The following is a 19,597-nucleotide window of genomic DNA, read 5'->3' on the forward strand; positions in this document are numbered from 1 at the left end:
CTCTCAAGCTCATCCCCAGTCTAATGGACAAGTTGAGGCCATCAACAAAATAATCAAGCGCACTTTGAAAACCAGCTTGGACAAAGCTAAAGGCTGTTGGCCAGAATTTGTACCCCAAGTTCTTTGGTCATATCGCACTTCATATCGGACTTCAACAGGAGAAACTCCATTCTCACTTGCCTTTGGCACAGAGGCGGTTGTCCCTGTTGAGCTCGAGCAAGCAACATTCCGAGTCCAGAACTACATTCAAAGTGAAAATGACAAACAACTCACCCTCAACTTGGATTTAGTCGAGGAACACAGAAACCAAGCTCACTTGAGGAATGTCGCCTACAAGCAGCGCATCTCCAACTATTATGACTCTAGGGTCAAGCCTCGCTCTTTCAAAATAGGAGACTGGGTCTTAAAGAAAAGATTACTCTGCGACAGAGTCCCGAGTGAAGGCACACTTAGTCCAAACTGGGGTGGACCGTATGAAGTCATTGGCATCAGTCGCCCTGGCTCTTACACACTTAGAAGCTCCGATGGCAAGACCCTTGGCCATCCATGGAACGCTGATCACTTGAAGTACTACTACAAATAGACTCACGATGTACAAGTGTTGAGCTATAGCCGTTCGGCATCCTATGTAATGAAGGCCATTTGGCAATGAATTCAATAAAGAGGTAATTTAGCCAACTCGGCCCTCACTCTTTTACATTCCTATCAATGGAACACTCAAGTGTTGAAACCTCAAAGCAGATATATCCAACACGAAACAAAATCTAAGTATGTGTCGACAAGACTATACAAAGAAAGGAACAACCAAACAATGGCTTATATCCAAACAATAGATCTATTCATACACAGCCAAAAAACTTCACCTACAAAGCTTCACCTACATAGCTTCACCCAGAAAGCTTCATCTACAAAGCTTCACCATCAAAGCTTCACCTCGAAAGCTTCATCTACAAAGCTTCATCTACAAAGCTTCACCATCAAAGCTTCACCTAGAAAGCTTCATCTACAAAGCTTCAACACCAAAGCTTCACCTACAAAGCTTCAACACAAAACCTTGCTCCAAATAAACAAATTTTGTTCACAAAACCCAAGATGCCCTTGAACTTGTACAAAAACACTTGGGTAAACATAAACATTTTTTGTTTTACACCCACAAGGGCCCAAAATTTTCCTTCTTATTTATTCACTTATATATGTTCCCAAACATATTATAATAGATCCAACAACAAGCCAAAGTCCCAAGTTTCATAATGGACAAAAGTACAAGCAATTCATCAATAATGAAGGTGCTACAAAAATTGGAATCTGCCCCAAAATAGAAATCCAACCCAAGAGACTTTTTCTCTCTCTCCCTCTTCCGCCTCCTTTCATCTATCAAATTTCTGCAACCTCTGCTCTTCTCCAATGGAGCTGAATTTTGGACAACCTATAGTTCTTGAGCATATGAACAACTTTCAAGAAGGAACCATTTCTGTTTGAGCGACGGAAATTAAAGTGTTGAAGCTCCAAACATGACAGTCGGATTCTTGCAGATTTCGAAGCTGCTGTGATGTTTCGAAGATATGGAAATATTTAACCATTAGTTCATTCTGAATTTTTTATATGTTATGAAAGAGACGATGAGGAACAACTTCAATGAAGAAAGCATGCTGATCTGAACAATAGAAAATGGAGTTTCGAAGCTCACAACAAATCTGACGGGTTGACAGAAAAATAATAACCAGTCATTCATCATACCTGAATTTCTTGAGTTATACAGCTCCGGGGGATCTCAATTTTGGATATGTTGTAGTTCACAAGTTAAGGAACAACTTCGATGAAGAAAGTATGTTGATCTGAGCAAGAGAAAATGGAGTTTTTGAAGCTCACAACAAGTCTGACGCGTTGATATACAAATGACGAACAATCACTCATCATACCTGAATTTCTGGAGTTGTACTGCTCCGATGGATCTCCAATTCGGATATGTTGTAGTTCACGAGCTAAGGAACAACTTTCATGAAGATGGTTTTGCGATCTGAGCCACAGAAAATGGTGTTATATTGAAGAAAAGCTAAAGGAAGACTAAAGGAAAGCAAAAATGGTAAAGCAAAGCAAAAGAAAAGCTAAAGGAAGACAAAATCATGGCACATGATAATGAGTCATACCCTACCCCTCATTGGATTCGAATACACCCATCCTCCAAAATCATGACAAAGGCCACATTATAGATATCTGTACAAACATTCCAAAGAAAAAGGGAGGGAGTAAAAAAAAAAAAAAAAAAAAAAGGGCCTAGGCCTCCACTTCTTTGGGCCTAACACATCTTCATAACAAAAAACAATATATGAAGAAAGAGCCCTGGGTTACCACTTCGAAAAGAAACAAGTGAAGTTTTCCTACTCATGACATTGACTACTAGCTAGACACCTCATTCGTCAACTCCCTCGACTGGAGACTTGGGGGACTCCCGCCATATGCTACTAAGTCTCGGTAATCAAGAGTTTCGCGACTATTCATCGACTTGGATTTTTCAAGTCCCCAATCGAGAAGTTTTCCTTACTCGGGAAATTAAGGGAACACTACCTCAAACTACATGCTTCACTCACAAAGCTTCAACAATACAGGTTTCAACAAAAGCAAAAATTCAAAGAACTTTATGAAGAAGGCTTTGGTGTATTTAACACAATATGTTGAAATGAAGCAAAGCTTATTTATTAATATTTTCGATAAGCCACAAATATGTACATATACATGAGTCAAAATAAACAAACAAAATGGAGCCTTCACAAAGGTTGCTTAGGGGAAGTCTCAGCAGTCGGTAGAGCCCCAGAAAGAGAAAGCACCGGAGGGTGGTTATCCGGAGCCTCAGTACTTGACAAAACCCCAGAAGGAGGAGGCATTGGAGGTTCATCATTTGAAGCTTCATTACCAGGTACAGCCCCAGAGGACGAAGGCAATAAATGCCTTTGGAACAAACCCACAAACCGCTGATGATCAAGTAAAACCTTACCATCAGATTCCTTCATCTGGTCAAGCTTCCTCTTCATGTTTGTAGCATAGTCATGGGCGAGCCGGTGCAACTGCTTATTCTCATGCTTGAGCCCTCTAATCTCCTGTTTGAGACTCATCACTTCAGCAGCCAATGATTCAACTTGGCGGGTTCTAGCAAATAGGCGTTGGGCCATATTAGACACAGAACCTGCACACTGAACACTAAGAGCCAGAGAGTCCTTAACAGCCAACTCATCAGACCGTTTGGAAAGTAGTCTGTTATCTTTGGGAGTGAGAAGGTTCCTGGCCACCACTGCAGCGGTCATATCATTCTTCATCACAGAATCTCCAACGGTAAGAGGACCAGTAGGGGATATGAAGGATGGGCGCCATAAGTTGTCTGGAGAAGGCGTGGCTGTCTCTTCTCCAAGGTTCAAGTCAAAACGACGGTCGGAGGGTCCAGACATTTTCAAATGTGTTGAAGAGGGAAGAGGTCAGACAAATCAAGATCTTAGAAGTGCAAGAAATGAGCTTCTACTGGTAGAGATTCAAGTGTGCTGTGGAACTTAATGCCAGCCTCTATAAAAATCTGCACTCGACGGAGCTTCAGAAATCGAAGAGGCGTTTGCTTTCTCAAAAGCTGGGCTGCTCAGAGACCACGAGGGCCGATCTCAGAAATCGAAGAAGCACCTGCTTTTTCAGCCTCGTCAGCACCTGTCACATGCACACTCAGCTTTGCGAAAATTACGGGCAATCTGTCGAAGATTTCTGGTGAAGTAGAAAGCACGTGAATCTCACTGTTCAATCACCGCTCTCCATATGCACCATCAACTCCTCGGGTACCACATTTAACTTTGTCAAAGATCTCTGACAAAGTTTAGGCACGAGAATTTCGAAGTTCCAGCTACCCTACTATTACCCATAAGGGTAAAGGAACAGCACCACTGCTTGACAACTGGAAAGTCCCTATGTGTGTCGACCTCCGTGTTTTGCGGCAAGACAGGTTGGCAAGAACGTCCAACCTTTACTCACATTCGAGAAAAGACTCCCAACATAATTACTTTCTCAAAAACCGGAGTAGCACCGCTTTCCGAATCTCGAGAGTCAGATCCTCGACGGGATTGCTTGTTCGAAAACCGAAGAGGCACAACTCTCAGAACTTCGAGAGCCAGATTTCCTTAGATAAAGCTTGTCTGTAATCTTCACACGTAACATCAGCTTTCCAGATACCATATACCACTTTTTCAAAGTGCTCTGACAAAATTAAAACACGTGAAGCTGGCAGCTCCCACTACATTGCTGTGACCAAGAAGGGTAAAGGAATAGCATTACTACTTGTTATTGGGAAATCCCTATATACATTGACCTCCCTCCTCAACGGACAGGCAAACCTGAAAAAATGCTCAACCCTTTCTCGCATTCGAAAAGGCACCCTCAACATAACCTCTCGAAATACTCAGCTTTATTTCCCCCCCCCCCGATAATACCTCAGCAAATAAGCCACACCAAGAACAAGAGTATCTCATATCATCAGGGTCGAAAGCAAGAGTATCCCATATCATGCTTTCTCCCTGTCTTTGTCTTTGTCCTTGTCCACACCTGCAGGATAAGGAGAAAGAGAGCAGTCAGTCGGAACCTGAAATCAAACCTCCAATTTGGAACTGACTGCCTGGAGCCTTTGCCTGGTTGCTTACTTAGCATTGCTCTCGAGTACTCATCCTCAACTGCTGTCAAGGTCACGAATTCCACCGGCAAATACCTCATGACAGTTGATCAGATATTGGCTCTTTACACTGAAGCTGCCAAGCGTGGATGAGTCACTATGAAGGAATGTTCTGAATGACTATTTAAATGCAAAGGTTGCACACCACTTCTGCCATGCAAAAGATTGAAGCAGAAGGTTCAACGGTGAGCTGAAACAGATCACTACAGCACAACACCTTTCCATACCACATTCATTATTCCGTCAACAGCAAAAGTATCCCATATCATCAAGGTCGAACATACTCTAGATTTGATGGACTTGTTTTGACCCTCAAATTTTTGAGTAGGCCTTATACTCTGAAGGGCACCAGAAAACCCTCCAGCACAGTTCAAGAATAAGCCTGTGGAAAGTTACTTCTTCAAAAGCAAAAGTATCTCATATCATCTCTTATCCATTTGCTTCTCCTTATCCTGGCAGTTGAATGAGAGACAAGGAGAAGGAGAACAATCAACCGGAAGCCGAAGTCAAACCTCTGATCCTGGGTTGCTTACTTGGAAGTTTGACTGCTTACCTTGTCTGTCACCTCTTTCGGCAGATCTCCTAGCTCGGCGACTTGGGGGACTCCTACTATAGGGTTTGTATCGCACTTGACCAAGCCCGAAACTACAAGTAAGCTTCAAGTGAAATTGAAACATTACCTTGTGCATCTTCATCGGTTAAAGATACCACCCCTGGATGGAGGAAGCGTACTTCCAGAGAAGATGCCACATCTACCTATGAGAAAGATAAGGCAAGTGAAGACGATACCACACCTCGGTACTAAGAAGTTTCGTGATTACTCAGCGGCTTGGATCTTGCAAGTCCCCAACCGAGGAGCTTCCCTCACTCGGGAACTTAGGGGAGCACTGTTTGTACCATACTTGACTAATCCCGAAACTACCGAGCACCGGTCAACATTATACCGTCAAGGACCCAGAAGAGTTTCCCTTCAACCAGAAGGCCAATCACAATGCGACACGTGTCGACATCAGAAGCCAATCACAGCACGACACGTGTCAACATCAGAAGCCAATCACAACACGACATGTGTCAATATTAGAACAAAACTAGAAACTCTCTTCTATAAATAGGGATCATTCTCCCACAACAATCTCTAATGTCATTTTGTACTAAACTATTCACTAGAACTCACTAAACCAGAGCTTGAACCTATGTATTTGTGTAAACCCTTCACAATTAATGAGAACTCCTCTACTCCGTGGACGTAGCCAATCTGGGTGGACCACGTACATCCTGTGTTTGCTTCTCTGTCTCTATTCATTTACGTACTTATCCTCACTAGTGATCGAAGCAACCAAGCGAAGGTCACAAAACCTGACACTTTCTGTTGTACCAAAGTCTTCGCTGATTTTGTGCATCAACATCAACTAAGTCACTCAAAACTTAGAAAAAGTTAACACATTTTTCGTAGTCGACGAGGTGGCAAGATTCAACACTTAGGTTCGAGAACCAAGAATGCTTACTTCACGCGTGTGATGAGCGCAATACTGCCCAAATTTATGCTTTAATACCAAACTAACACACCCCAACCTGGAATGTCCACCAGGACTCTGAATCGAGCTGTGCTGGCCAACACCTGGAAGGTGACGAAGCCATAAAGTGTAGTGATGTGGAAGATATGTGTAAATTTAAACCTAAAAGTGCCTAAATATAAGAGTGCGCTGTGAACGGGTATGAACCCATTTCACACGTGATGTCAGAGCATAAGCAAAGTACAGTAGGGTAGGATGAGAATTATACCATCGAAGGTAATCTCCAATACCAAGATTTGCCAAGAATCCTCGTCGATACGAAAACTCATCTACTAAAACCTAGAGGGGCGAAAAACAAGGATGAGTGGGCATGAAAATAAAGTTTTAATAAAAACCTTTTAAAAATGTTATAACCCCTCACCGAAAATGGCGAGAAATCACCAGAGAGATTCTTGAACAGTGGCGGTGCCATTGTGTAGAGAGGAAAAAGGGAGAGAGAGTGGATGGGTGCATGACTCCGTCATCGTTCATCGGTGGAGAGTTCGTGAAAGAGGTGTACACCGGCAAAGATGGTGTGCGGTGGTCGTGTTGCCATCAATGTTATGGCAGATGAGAGACTCGGGAGAGGTGAGGGAAGAGTGAGGGAGAAGAGAGAGAGCGTGAGAGTCTGAGTGAGAGAGAAAAGAGAAGGAAAGAAAGAAAGTGCCCGAGACTGGGGAAAAGGACACGCGGGAGAGATTGAGAGGTGAGTGTGGGCCCACGGGCCCCAAAATAAATTAGTAAAATATTAAAATATTATTTTAAAAAATATTAAAATAAAGAGATAAGAATATAAAATTTTGAAATAAATATATAAAATCTAAAATAGTAATTTTTACAAAAGTATTTTTGAATTCATAATTCCGTAAAATCTTCATCGTAACTACGATTTCGATTCTGTTTGCGCCTACGCATTCGCACCGTCGAGTACTTTGAGACTACGATAAAATAGTAACTCGTACACGTCATGAAATGACGGTCAATGAAAGTCAACAATATCGTCTCTAGGGCATTTTTGTCAATTCACTCACTTAAAATTAATAAAATCGTAAAAGTAGGGACGGGTTGTCACACATGTCATAATACAAGTGGAGGGGACAAATGAAAAAAATCTCTCCCATAATCATGCCTTTTTTCTATGCAGCAGCTTTTGGGTTCTTAAAAGGCTTTTTAGCCAAAATGATCTTTGATATTTGCATAACTCCACACTTTGGTCCCTAAGATTTGAAATCAATAGAATTGGTTCATGAGTTTGTCCACCATCAATCATTTTGGTCATTCCATGAAAAATCTCCATTAAATAAGAATAAAATGACCATAATACCCTCAATTTTTGTCAAATCATTTTCGCCCATTGTTTATTATGCCACTGAAGCTCAAGGGAAAATTTTATAGGACGGCAATAAGGCCGGCGATGCTGTATGGCACAGAATGTTGGGCGGTGAAACATCAACACGTACACAAAATGGGTGTAGCGGAGATGAGGATGCTTCGTTGGATGTGTGGGCACACGAGAAAGGATAAGATTAGGAATGAGGATATCCGGGGTAAAGTAGGAGTAGCCGAAATTGAAGGAAAGATGAGAGAAAATCGGTTACGGTGGTTTGGACATGTGCAAAGAAGGCCTACTGACGTTCCGATTAGAAGATGCGACTATGGGACAGAGGTTCAGGGCCGAAGGGGTAGAGGAAGACCTAGGAAAACTTTGGAAGAGACTCTAAGAAAAGACTTAGAGTACTTGGATCTAACGAAGGACATGACACAGGATCGAGCACAATGGCGTTCTAAGATTCATATAGCCGATCCCACTCAGTGACTTGGATTTTCCAAGTCTCCAACCGAGAAGTTTTCCTCACTCGGGAAATTAAGGGAACACTACCCCAACCTACATGCTCCACTCAGAAAGCTTCAACATACAAGCTTTAACAAAAGAAAATTCAAAGAACTTAGCGAAGAAGGATTTGGTGTATTTAACACAATACGTTGAAATGAAGGAAAGCTTATTTATTGATATCCCCGATAAGCTACAAATATGTACATATACATGAGTCAAAATAAGCACACAAGAGGGAGCCTTCACAAAGGTTGCTTAGGAGAAGTCTCAACAGTCGGTAGAGCCCCAGAAAGAGAAGGCACCGGAGGGGGATCATTTGGAGCCTCAGTACTAGACAGAACCCTAGAAGGAGGAGGCATCAGAGGTTGATCATTTGGAGCTTCATTACGCGGTACAGCCCCAGAAGACGAAGGCAATAAATGCCTTTGGAACAAACCCACAAATCTCTGATGATCAAGTAAAACCTGACCATCAGTTTCCTTCATCTGGTCAAGCTTCCTCTTCATGTTTGTAGCATAGTCATGTGCGAGCCGGTGCAATTGTTTATTCTCATGCTTGAGCCCTCTAATCTCCTGTTTGAGACTCATCACTTCAGCCGCCAATGATTCAACTTGGCGGGTTCGAGCAAATAGGCGTTGGGCCATATTAGACACAGAACCTGCACACTGAACACTGAGAGCCAGCGAATCCTTAACAGCTAACTCATCAGACCGTTTGGAAAGTAGTCTGTTATCTTTGGGAGTGAGAAGGTTCCTGGCCACCACCGCAGCGGTCATATCATTCTTCATCATGGAATCCCCAACGGTAAGAGGACCAGTAGGGGAGACGAAGGATGGGCGCCATATGTTGTCTGGAGAAGGCGGGGCTGCCTCTTCAACAAGGTTCAAGTCAAAACGACGGTCGGAGGGGCCAGACATTTTCAAAGGTGTTGAAGAGAGAAGAGGTCGGACAAATCAAGATCTTAGAAGTGCAAGAATGAAGCTTTTACTGGTGGAGATTCAAGTGTGCTTTGGAACTTAATGCCAGCCCCTATAAAAATCTGCACTCGACGAAGCTTCAGAAATCGAAGAGGCGCCTGCTCAGAAATCGAAGAGGCGTTTGCTTTCTCAAAAGCTGGGCTGCTTAGAGATCACGAGGGTTGATCTCAGAAATCGAAGAGGCGTTTGCTTTCTCAAAAGTTGGGCTGCTCAAAGACCACGAAGGCCGATCTCAAAAATCGAAGAGGCGCTCGCTTTCTCAAAAGCTGGGCTCCCCAGAGACCACGAGGGCCGATATCAGAAATCGAAGAGGCACCTACTTTTCCAGCCTTTTCCAGCCTTGTCAGCACCTGTCACACGCACACTCAGTTTTGCGGAAATTATGGGCATTCTGTCAAAGACTTCTGGGGAAGTAGAAAACACATGAATCTTACTGTTCAATCACCCACTTCCCACACGCAACAATAGCTCATGGGTACCACAGATAACTTTGCCAAAGTTCTCTGCCAAAGTTGAGCACGTGAAGCTTGCAGCTCCCACTACATCGCTCTGACCAAGAAGGGTAAAAGAATAGCAAAGAAACAGCACTAACAAAGTTTAGACCCATAAATTTTGAAGGTCTAGCTACCATATTATTACCCACAAGGGTAAAGGAACAGTACCACTGCTGGATAATTGGAAAGTCCCTGTGTGTCAACCTCTGTGCTTCGTGGCAAGGTAGACTAGCAAACATGCCCAACCTTTACTCACATTCGAGAAAACACTCCCAATAAGATTGCTTGCTCCAAAATCGAAGAGGCACCGTCCTCCGAATCTCGAGAGCCAGACTCCCAACATGACTACTTTCTTAAAAATCGAAGAGAGGGTAAAGGAACAGTACCATTGCTGGATAATTGGAAAGTCCCTGTGTGTCAACCTCTGTGCTTCGTAGCAAGGTAGACTAGCAAACATGCCCAACCTTTACTCACATTCGAGAAAACACTCCCAACAAGATTGCTTGCTCCAAAATCGAAGAGGCACCGCCCTTCGAATCTCGAGAGCCAGACTCCCAACATGATTACTTTCTCAAAAATCGAAGAGACACTGCTCCCCGAATCTCCAGAGCCAGACCCCCAGCATGATTGCTTTTTCAAAAATCGAAGAGGCATCGTTCTCCGAATCTCGAGAGCCAGATACCACAGACCACTTTTTCAAAGTGCTCTGACAGAGTTAAAACATGTGAAACTGGCAGCTCCCACTACCGTGCTATGACCAAGCAGGGTAAAGGAATAGCATTACTACTTGTTGTTAGGGAGACTCCTATATATGTCGACCTCCATCCCCAACGGACAGGCAGACCTGCAAAAATGCTCAACCCTTCATCATATCTGAAAGGGCACTCCCAACGAAGCCTTTCAAAATATTCAGCTTTCTTTCCCCCCGATAATACCTCTGCAAACAAGCTATACTAGAGCAAGAATTTCTCAAAAGCTGGGCTGCTCAGAGACCACGAGGGCCGATCTCAGAAATCGAAGAGGCACCTACTTTTCTAGCCTTGTCAGCACCTGTCACACGCACACTCAGCTTTGTAGAAATTATGGGCATTCTGTCGAAGACTTCTGGTGAAGTAGAAAGCACATGAATCTTACTGTTCAATCACCCACTTCCCACACGCAACAATAGCTCATGGGTACCACAAATAACTTTGCCAAAGTTCTCTGCCAAAGTTGAGCACGTGAAGCTTGCAGCTCCCACTACATCGCTCTGACCAAGAAAGGTAAAAGAATAGCAAAGAAACAGCACTAACAAAAGTTTAGACACATAAATTTTGAAGGTCTAGCTACCATATTATTACCCACAACTGTAAAGGAACAGTACCACTGCTGGATAATTGGAAAGTCCCTGTGTGTCAACCTCTGTGCTTCGTGGCAAGGTAGACTAGCAAACATGCCTAACCTTTACTCACATTCGAGAAAACACTCCCAATAAGATTGCTTGCTCCAAAATCGAAGAGGCACCGTCCTCCGAATCTCGAGAGCCAGACTCCCAACATGACTACTTTCTCAAAATCGAAGAGAGGGTAAAGGAACAGTACCATTGCTGGATAATTGGAAAGTCCCTGTGTGTCAACCTTTGTGCTTCGTGGCAAGGTAGACTAGCAAACATGCCCAACCTTTACTCACATTCGAGACAACACTCCCAACAAGATTGCTTGCTCCAAAATCGAAGAGGCACCGCCCTCCGAATCTCGAGAGCCAGACTCCCAACATGATTACTTCCTCAAAAATCGAAGAGACACTGCTCTCCGAATCTCGAGAGTCATACCCCCAGCATGATTGCTTTCTCAAAAATCGAAGAGGCATCGTTCTCCGAATCTCGAGAGCCAGATACCACAGACCACTTTTTCAAAGTGCTCTGACAGAGTTAAAACATGTGAAACTGGCAGCTCCCACTACCGTGCTATGACCAAGCAGGGTAAAGGAATAGCATTACTACTTGTTGTTAGGGAGACTCCTATATATGTCGACCTCCATCCCCAACGGACAGGCAGACCTGCAAAAATGCTCAACCCTTCATCATATCTGAAAGGGCACTCCCAACGAAGCCTTTCAAAATATTCAGCTTTCTTTCCCCCCGATAATACCTCTGCAAACAAGCTATACTAGAGCAAGAATATCTCATATCATCAGGGTTAAAAGCAAGAGTATCCCATATCATGCTTTTTCCCTGTCTTTTCTTTTGGCCTTGTTTTTACCTGCAAGACAAGGAGAAAGAGAGCAATCAGTCAGCACTTGGAATCAAGCTTCCAGCCAGGAACTGACTGCCTGGAACCCCTTACCTGATTACTTACCTGGCATTGCTCTCGAGTACTCATCTTCAACATCTTATGTTTCCAGGGAAGATTCCGCATCTGCTTGAGGAACAGATAGGGCAAGTGCGAAGGATACAAGGAAGCATATGGAGACAAGCGTAACAGCACACGTGCCGATACATTCATTACTCTGTCAAAAGCAAAAGTATCCCATATCAGCAGGGTGGAACGTACTCTAGATTTGATGGACTTGTTTTGACCCTCAAATTCTTCAGTCGGCTTTATACTCTGGAGAAAACCAGAAAACCCTCCAGCTCAGTTCAAGAATAAGCCTGTGGAAAGTTACTTCTTCAAAAGCAAAAGTATCTCATATCATCTCTTCTCATTTTTCTTCTTTTTATCCTTCATGCTGCTGCAAGATGGGGAGAAGGTGAACAATCAGTCGGAGCTCTGATTGCTTACCTTGTCTGTCACCTCTTTCAGCAGACCCCCTAGCTCGGCGACTTGGGGGACTCCTACTACATGGTTTGTATCGCGCTTGACCAAGCCTGAAACTACAAGTAAGCTTCAAGTGAAATTGATACATTACCTTGTGCATCTCCACCAGTTAAAGATACCACCCCTGGATGGAGGAAGAGTACTTCCAGAGAAGATGCCACATCTACCTATGAGACAGATAAGGCAAGTCAAGACGACACCACACTCCGATACTTAGAAGTTTCGTGATTACGAGATCATTCTCCCACAATATTTCCTAATGTCATTTGTACTAAATCATTCACTTGTACTCACTAAATGAGAGCTTGAACTTATGTACTTGTGTAAACCCTTCACAATTAATGAGAACTCTTCTATTCCGTGGACGTAGCCAATCTGGGTGAACCACGTACATCTTGTGTTTGCTTTCCTATCTCTATCCATTTATATACTTATCCACACTAATGACCGGAGCAATCTAGCGAAGATCACAAAAAGCGATCGTTTTCGCTACCTAGGATCTATCTTGCAAGAGAACGGAAAATTAGATGGAGATCTCAACCATAGAATACGAGCTGGATGGAAAGAGTGCATCCGGCGTGTTGTGTGACCGTCGTAGGCCACTGAAGCTCAAGGGAAAATTTTATAGGACGACAATAAGGCTAGCGATGTTGTATGGCACAGAATGTTGGGTGGTGAAGCATCAACACGTACAAAAAATGGGTGTAGCGGAGATGAGGATGCTTCGTGGGATGTGTGGGCACACGAGAAAGGATAAGATTGGGAATGAGGATATCCGAGGTAAAGTAGGAGTAGCCGAAATTGTAGGAAAGATGAGAGAAAATCGGCTCCGGTGATTTTGAACATGTGCAAAGAAGGCCGACTGACGCTCCGGTTCGAAGATGTGACTACGGGACAGAGGTTCAGGGCCGAAGGGGTAGAGGAAGACCTAGGACAACTTTGGAAGAGACTCTAAGAAAAGACTTAGAGTACTTGGATCTAACAGAGGACATGACACAAAACCGAGCGCAATGGCGTTCTAGGATTCATATATTACCCCACTTAGTGGGAAAAGGCTTTGTTGTTGTTGTTGTTGTTGTTTATTAAATTGAGGGTATCTTTGTTATTTTGATCCTTATTTAACATAATTTTGCATGGAATGACTAAAATGATTGATGGTGGACAATCTCAATGACCACTTTTATTGATTTCAAATATTAGGGCCCACAGTGATGTGTTATGCAAATTTCAAGGACCTTTTTGGCTAAAATTCTTAAAATAACATCTCTACGAATGAATCATGATACCATCTGTTGGCGTCATTATTTATAATCAACATATTGGGGTTACGTAAAAAAAAATTGCATGTCAGATTGAAATCCTCTCCCTCTTTCTACACATGACATCTGTAAATTCAGAAGCACTCAAGCGCTTATTGGTTAATAAGTTAATACGATGTTAAATATTTGTTTAGCTCATTCCACAACATCATCTCATCCATTTCCCAAGTATTGTGTATTTGTCTTGTTTTGTTATAGTTAGATGGAACCGGATCATCTTCGAGGCAAACCCTCGGGATCCACTAACACGGGCCGTTGGATTTCGATCCAACGGCTACAAACAGGAGGCTCCTCTAAAAATTATAATAATTGTAGCCATTGGATCGAAATCCAACGGTTCATGTTAGAGGATCCCGAGGATCCCAAGGGTTTGCCTCGGAGAGGATCCAATTCCTAGTTAGATGACCCAAAGAGGAAGTTTCTTCTGATTTTAAGGGTTCCATTGTAGCAGCAAAGATGAAGGGAAGTTTTGTTGTCTGACTCGGCTAATTATTTGTAAGGGTGATATTTGAATAAGTATCTACAAACTTAGGGAAAATTTGAAATAAGTCCAATTTTATAGGCCTACTTTTGAAATAGGTCATATTTTTAGTGACTTTTGACTTTTGAAATATGTCCAATTTTTAGTTACTTTGAACCCATACCAAAAGACCCCACTTAATGGTTTGAATCTTCTTTACACAAAATTTGACAAATTCGAAACCACAAAAATATCTAATTTCAAATTTGAGTGATTTTTTGTAAAAATAATATTTAAGGAAAGAGCTTAAAACTAGACGATTCAGGTGATAAAAATACATTGTTAGAATTACAGGTTGATCGCGAGGCAATCCTGGCTTGCACATCGCTCGGCTTTAAAAAGATCATCATTGAATTTGACGCAATGGTGATCATAAAGATGATCAGGAAGGAAATGCCATTTGACTTTAGTCTGGATTGCATTCTTGGTGATATTGAGGTTCTAGCACGCAGGTTGACGTCAGTGGCGTTTGCCCTTGTGTCTAGGGAGAGTAATTCTGCGGCTCACTCAGTGGCCAAGTATGTTTTCAAGCAAGGTAAAGAGTTTATCTGGGATTGTATCGGCCCGGATTTTTTGTTTAATACTCTTGCTAAGGATGTAAAGATTTCTATTCGTATTTAATGAATCTCTATCTTTCGGGAAAAAAAAAAAATTACAGGTTGATCTGCGTATGATAATGATATGATTCTAGTGTGAAAAGGCCGGGCCAGGCAAGACAGGTCTAAACACATTGATGCTCTAGCTTTCCTCGATGAGGGAGGTAACCATGATTACAATCATTTGGGTAACTTGCTAGCTTTATATATATATATATATGATAAAAGATTTATGTGCACTTTTTTCCTTTCTGTACACTATTGTTTATATGATATGAATTACCATATTATAATAACAGAATCAAAGTGGTATGTTGCCATTATTATACTATACCAACCGAATTATTTATTATATCAAAATTTGGTATTAACAAAAATTTAGCACGGCATTGTTAATGTATTTTGAGATACTCAAAATTTAATATGGTAATTGATATGAGAATTTTAGGACGGTAATTGTACCAAATCCAATCCTAATTGTATCTGTCCAGTGATTCTCATGTGGTTTCTGTAGTTGGAAGGCCAGCTAAATTGATTTCCTTTAAAAGTTATGAAGGATGCTTTAGTAGTTACATCATAAGGATTTTGAATTTTGAAACTGTCCCTCTCTCTGTCCCTCTCTCTCTCTTTCTGGAGGAATCACGGCTGCCAAGTTGCAAAGAAAAAGAGGTAATAAAGAAATGGAGTAAAGGAAAAGAAGCACATTGCCATCTCCATCTCCTTGTTTGAATCAGAAATTGGAGCAAAAGCAGCGGCAGGCTCCTCCCCATTATTCTCATCAACCCAAATGAAACTTCTTCTTCCTCCTCTTTCTTCCTCTCCTCGCATCTCATTATTCTTCACCTGGACCTGGATTATTTGTTCATGCAAGATCCAAATAACTCACAATCAAGGTATGCCGATTGCCCACCTCTCCTCTCTCTCTCTCAACACACACACATACACAAGCTCTGATAGAAAAAGAGAAAGTTCTAATTAATTAACATTATAATTACACATCCTGTGCACATTGTAAGCTTGTAGGTACATTATCATGTGAACATGAATGTTATGGCACAATTAATTTGAGTCCTGCGTGGCATGCTTCTTCAATGTTGATTAAGTAATTGCTGCTTTATAAATAATTTATATGTATCAAGTTTAAGAAAATTTGGCATTTTGTAGGTTAATTGTTTTAGTTTGTTTAACTGTTGGGGAGGTTGAACTTTTGTTTTGGAGTTTGATATGGGATGTATAGGTAATGTGGGTTTCTTTTGAATGTTTACTATATCCAAGAGGTTGGAGACTTGGGAGTTTTGTGCTAGTCTACTAAATCGAGAAAGAGAATAGAATTTTGGTATGCTAATTCATGTCTTTCCTATCGACAAGGTACTAGAATCATATATGGTTTTCGGTCCATTTCGTTAAGTAATGCTAGCGAGACCACATTGTTGAACCATTTGATATGGCAAGCGATTCATAAAAGGGTATGAACATTCAATCAGATAATTGACATGACTTGTACACATTACTTGCTACATCAGATAGTACATCAATGTGGTACAAAAATTTGATCTCTCTAACATTTTACTTCCTTGATTAGTTTTTGTATTTGATAAAATTCATGGCGCCCTTAAGTAGTCTTACATGCTTGTTGCTAATGAACCTATGTTGTAGATTCCTATAATTAGTGAACCTCTAGATTAGATTGGTGAAACTAAGAATGTGAAACTTATTTTTAGTAAACTTAATCATGTGGTATTTAATGTTAGCGAATTTGTTTTGTCATCAGTTACTAGTTACAGATATAGTTAGGGTCTCGTGGCCTCGTAATATTCTTATGTAATTTTTTCCGAATTATTGTCTGGATATTACGGTTAATATATGTGCACTTGTTTTGTATATATAGGAATAAACCTTGGTATCAAAGAGCAATTGAGATGGGGAGTTATGGAGAAGCATTAGCAATAATTCCAAGTCCACACAAGTTCCAGCGGCAACTTCATCCACGCTATTGAAAACCATTGTTAATGTCAAAAGTGGTACTGTGGAACAAGCAATCACACTTTCCTGCAACTACAGCCAGTTCGAGTTCCAGTAATAATATTAGACATGCCAAGAAACTGCGAAAATGTACCTCTCTAAAGGTTGCCACTTCATTTACAAGGGTGTGCCCTTGTGCACCAACATCTTCCTACAATGAGAGCCGAGCTTCCCCCAAGAAGAAGCAATAGTTACCCAAGGACGCGACCGTATTCCAAGCCACTAGGCACAGCTAGTAGCAGTACTACTGCACAAGCACCACAACAAGCAATGAGCGCAAGACAACTTAGTACCGATCAAGGAATCAGAAGAGTGTTTCGGGGAAAGTCATTGACCGACGACGTCTTGATGAGAAGGTTTGTTGTAGAAGAGGAGGCAATGATGCAAGTTAGAAGGAGAACTCAAATGGAAGTCATAAGGAGGAGAAGTGTGATGAGGAGGAAGAGGCTTGGCCCCAGTCCTCTTTGTAGAATGGCTGTGGCTCAGGTTCGGGAGGAGGTTTAAATAATTTTCAATTTCCCCTCATTCTCTTTTTGTGCCTCTCTGTCTTTTTTCATTTATTTATTATATTTGGAAAAAAGAGAAGTGTCACTCTCTCTCTCTTAACATATCTTTTCAGGAATTATGATCCGAAGGTCCTCAACTGTTTGACCACATGTCTGGAAACCGTCATCTTGAAGAAATCTAGAAATTTTTCGAGAACGGACTTTTTGGAGCTTGCATCCTCCGTTTTGTATTTCTTCTCCAATGACAGCCATAGTTCTTTGGATCTCTTCTAGATTACATACACATCGTGAAGAGTGTCATCTAGTTCTATGTTTTTTTTTTAAATTGCAATTTCTGCAAAAAAAAAAAAAAAAAAAAATTCACTATGATGTCTAAGCATCAATGGCAGTCATAGTGTATTTGTCAGGATTTTTTTTGTCAAATAGACTATTCTGTTGGAACCAAATTCGCGAACATTTGCAGACGGAGGCGAGAACCAAGTCAGAATTACCCCTAATCACCGATGAGGGGAGAATGGGGTTGATTGTGGGGTGTGGTTGAATTCGGAAAGAACTGCCTACATATCTCTATGAAAGAGAATCAAACTACGGGTGTAGTTCTATGAAAGAATGGAGTAAACCATCCTTAACGAATAGCCTATGGCGGGGCGTTGGGCTATGAGTTCTCCATAGACGTGTCTACACGTAGACGACAGTGTAAGGCCCTATGTTAGGCATAGAGAGAATAAGTATGAAGAAGTCTATGTGAGACAGTAATTGGGTGATCCTACAAGGCTATAAGAGAGATAGATGGATGGAGAGATGTAGTTGTATGATTGATGATATTGCTAGAACGGGATAGATGTTTATGGTAGCCTTGTAAAGTATAAGTGATTGCCCCCCGATAAATACCCAGACTATTGTATTTATAGGGATCTTGAGAGTCATTGTAGGAAAAATAATCTTCATCAAATCGGGAGACTATCTAGGAAGAAATCTAGGATAAGATACTCAATCTTTCTAGAATCTTAATTATATTGCCAAATCCCTAAGATATCATAATTTGACTTTAATTAGGGCTTCCTTACTTGGGAGACAAGTAATATCTTCAATGAGCCTCTAGTCTGTCTGACTTCACTTGATATTCTAACTTCATTTGACTATGGCTGGTCCGAGTTTGACTAAGGCTGGTCTTAATTTGACTAGGGTTACCCCGATCTGACTAAGGCTACTCTGATCAAACTAAGGTTACTTTGATCAGACTAAGGCTAGTCCTCTTTTACTATAAAAGTAACCTAATCCATTCCATATCAGGCCTCTCAGCTTATTCACCTAAATATCATGTGCTATAGGCATTCTGATCTTTCTTGCCACTTAACATACCACATGTCTTGGGTCTAGAAAATCATGGTCCCACAATTGCCCATAACTATGCTTCTGAGAGTGCGCTTTGCTTCAAAGATGGATAGTTACCAACGGACCATGAGTGGATTATCTCAAAATAACTTCTTTGGAATGGCCTTTGAACTACTTGCGTGATTTAGAGCTGACCAAGTCCGGCTAGTCCTGATTTCTTGTGTCTTCAAAGGTTTAATCTTCTTAGGATAAAATCCTCGTTTTAGTTTGGAAGAATCCTAGAGGATATCTAGAAGTAGATATTGAACCCTTTTAAAAGTTGTGCTTACTTGTGGTGCATGCCAATTCTTAGATTGTAGGAATTTCAAGACTTAAAGGATTTGATTGTATCCATATCCAGATCATGTTGATTTGATTTTCATTTGTGTTGTAGAATCGATTGTGGGTATGCTAACCATATAATTCATGTTGATTTGATGTGTGATGATGTGACTACACCATGCATCAGTTATACACAATGACTAAAATATCGATAATATCGGCAAAATGTTGCCGATATTATTGTTTTTCAGAAAGACCGATATTTTCCCACGTATCCCCCTAATTATCGTCAAAATATCGCGATAATATCGATAATATCGCGATATATTCGATATTATCGAAACAGTCGTCGTGGCTCCGTCATCGGAAAGGCAGCCGAGGCTGCGTCGTCCCAGCTGCTTAGATCTCTCTCTGCAATCCAGGCTCAGACCCAAGATCTGCACCTCAACGACGCTGATTCCGCCGCCGTTGTAGAAGTCGCGACGAAAGAGCTCGCAGAATGGATCGCAGTTGTAGATCTAGAACCAGTGGTCTGTCCCCACGGCGAAGCAGGCGTGGTCTTGGTTGAAGCTGACGTGGAATAGAGACGGAGGCAAGCGCGGCACTGACGGGGCAGGCTCCGGGGGGAG

At 41.7% G+C, this 19,597-nt stretch overlaps 1 long non-coding RNA gene across 1 annotated transcript; it reads right to left on the minus strand.

The window, feature by feature from the left end:
• Nucleotides 1–1,500: 1,500 nt before the first annotated feature.
• LOC139193910 (uncharacterized) lies at nucleotides 1,501–2,101 on the minus strand. Its single transcript, XR_011578450.1, has 3 exons — nucleotides 1,920–2,101; nucleotides 1,738–1,835; nucleotides 1,501–1,544 (listed from the first exon to the last, which is right to left on the minus strand). It is a non-coding gene; the product is annotated as an uncharacterized lncRNA (long non-coding RNA).
• Between the last annotated feature and the right edge of the window lie 17,496 nt (nucleotides 2,102–19,597).

Source organism: Malus domestica, chromosome 17 (assembly GCF_042453785.1).
Source record: "Malus domestica chromosome 17, GDT2T_hap1".
NCBI classification, from domain to species: Eukaryota; Viridiplantae; Streptophyta; class Magnoliopsida; order Rosales; family Rosaceae; genus Malus; species Malus domestica.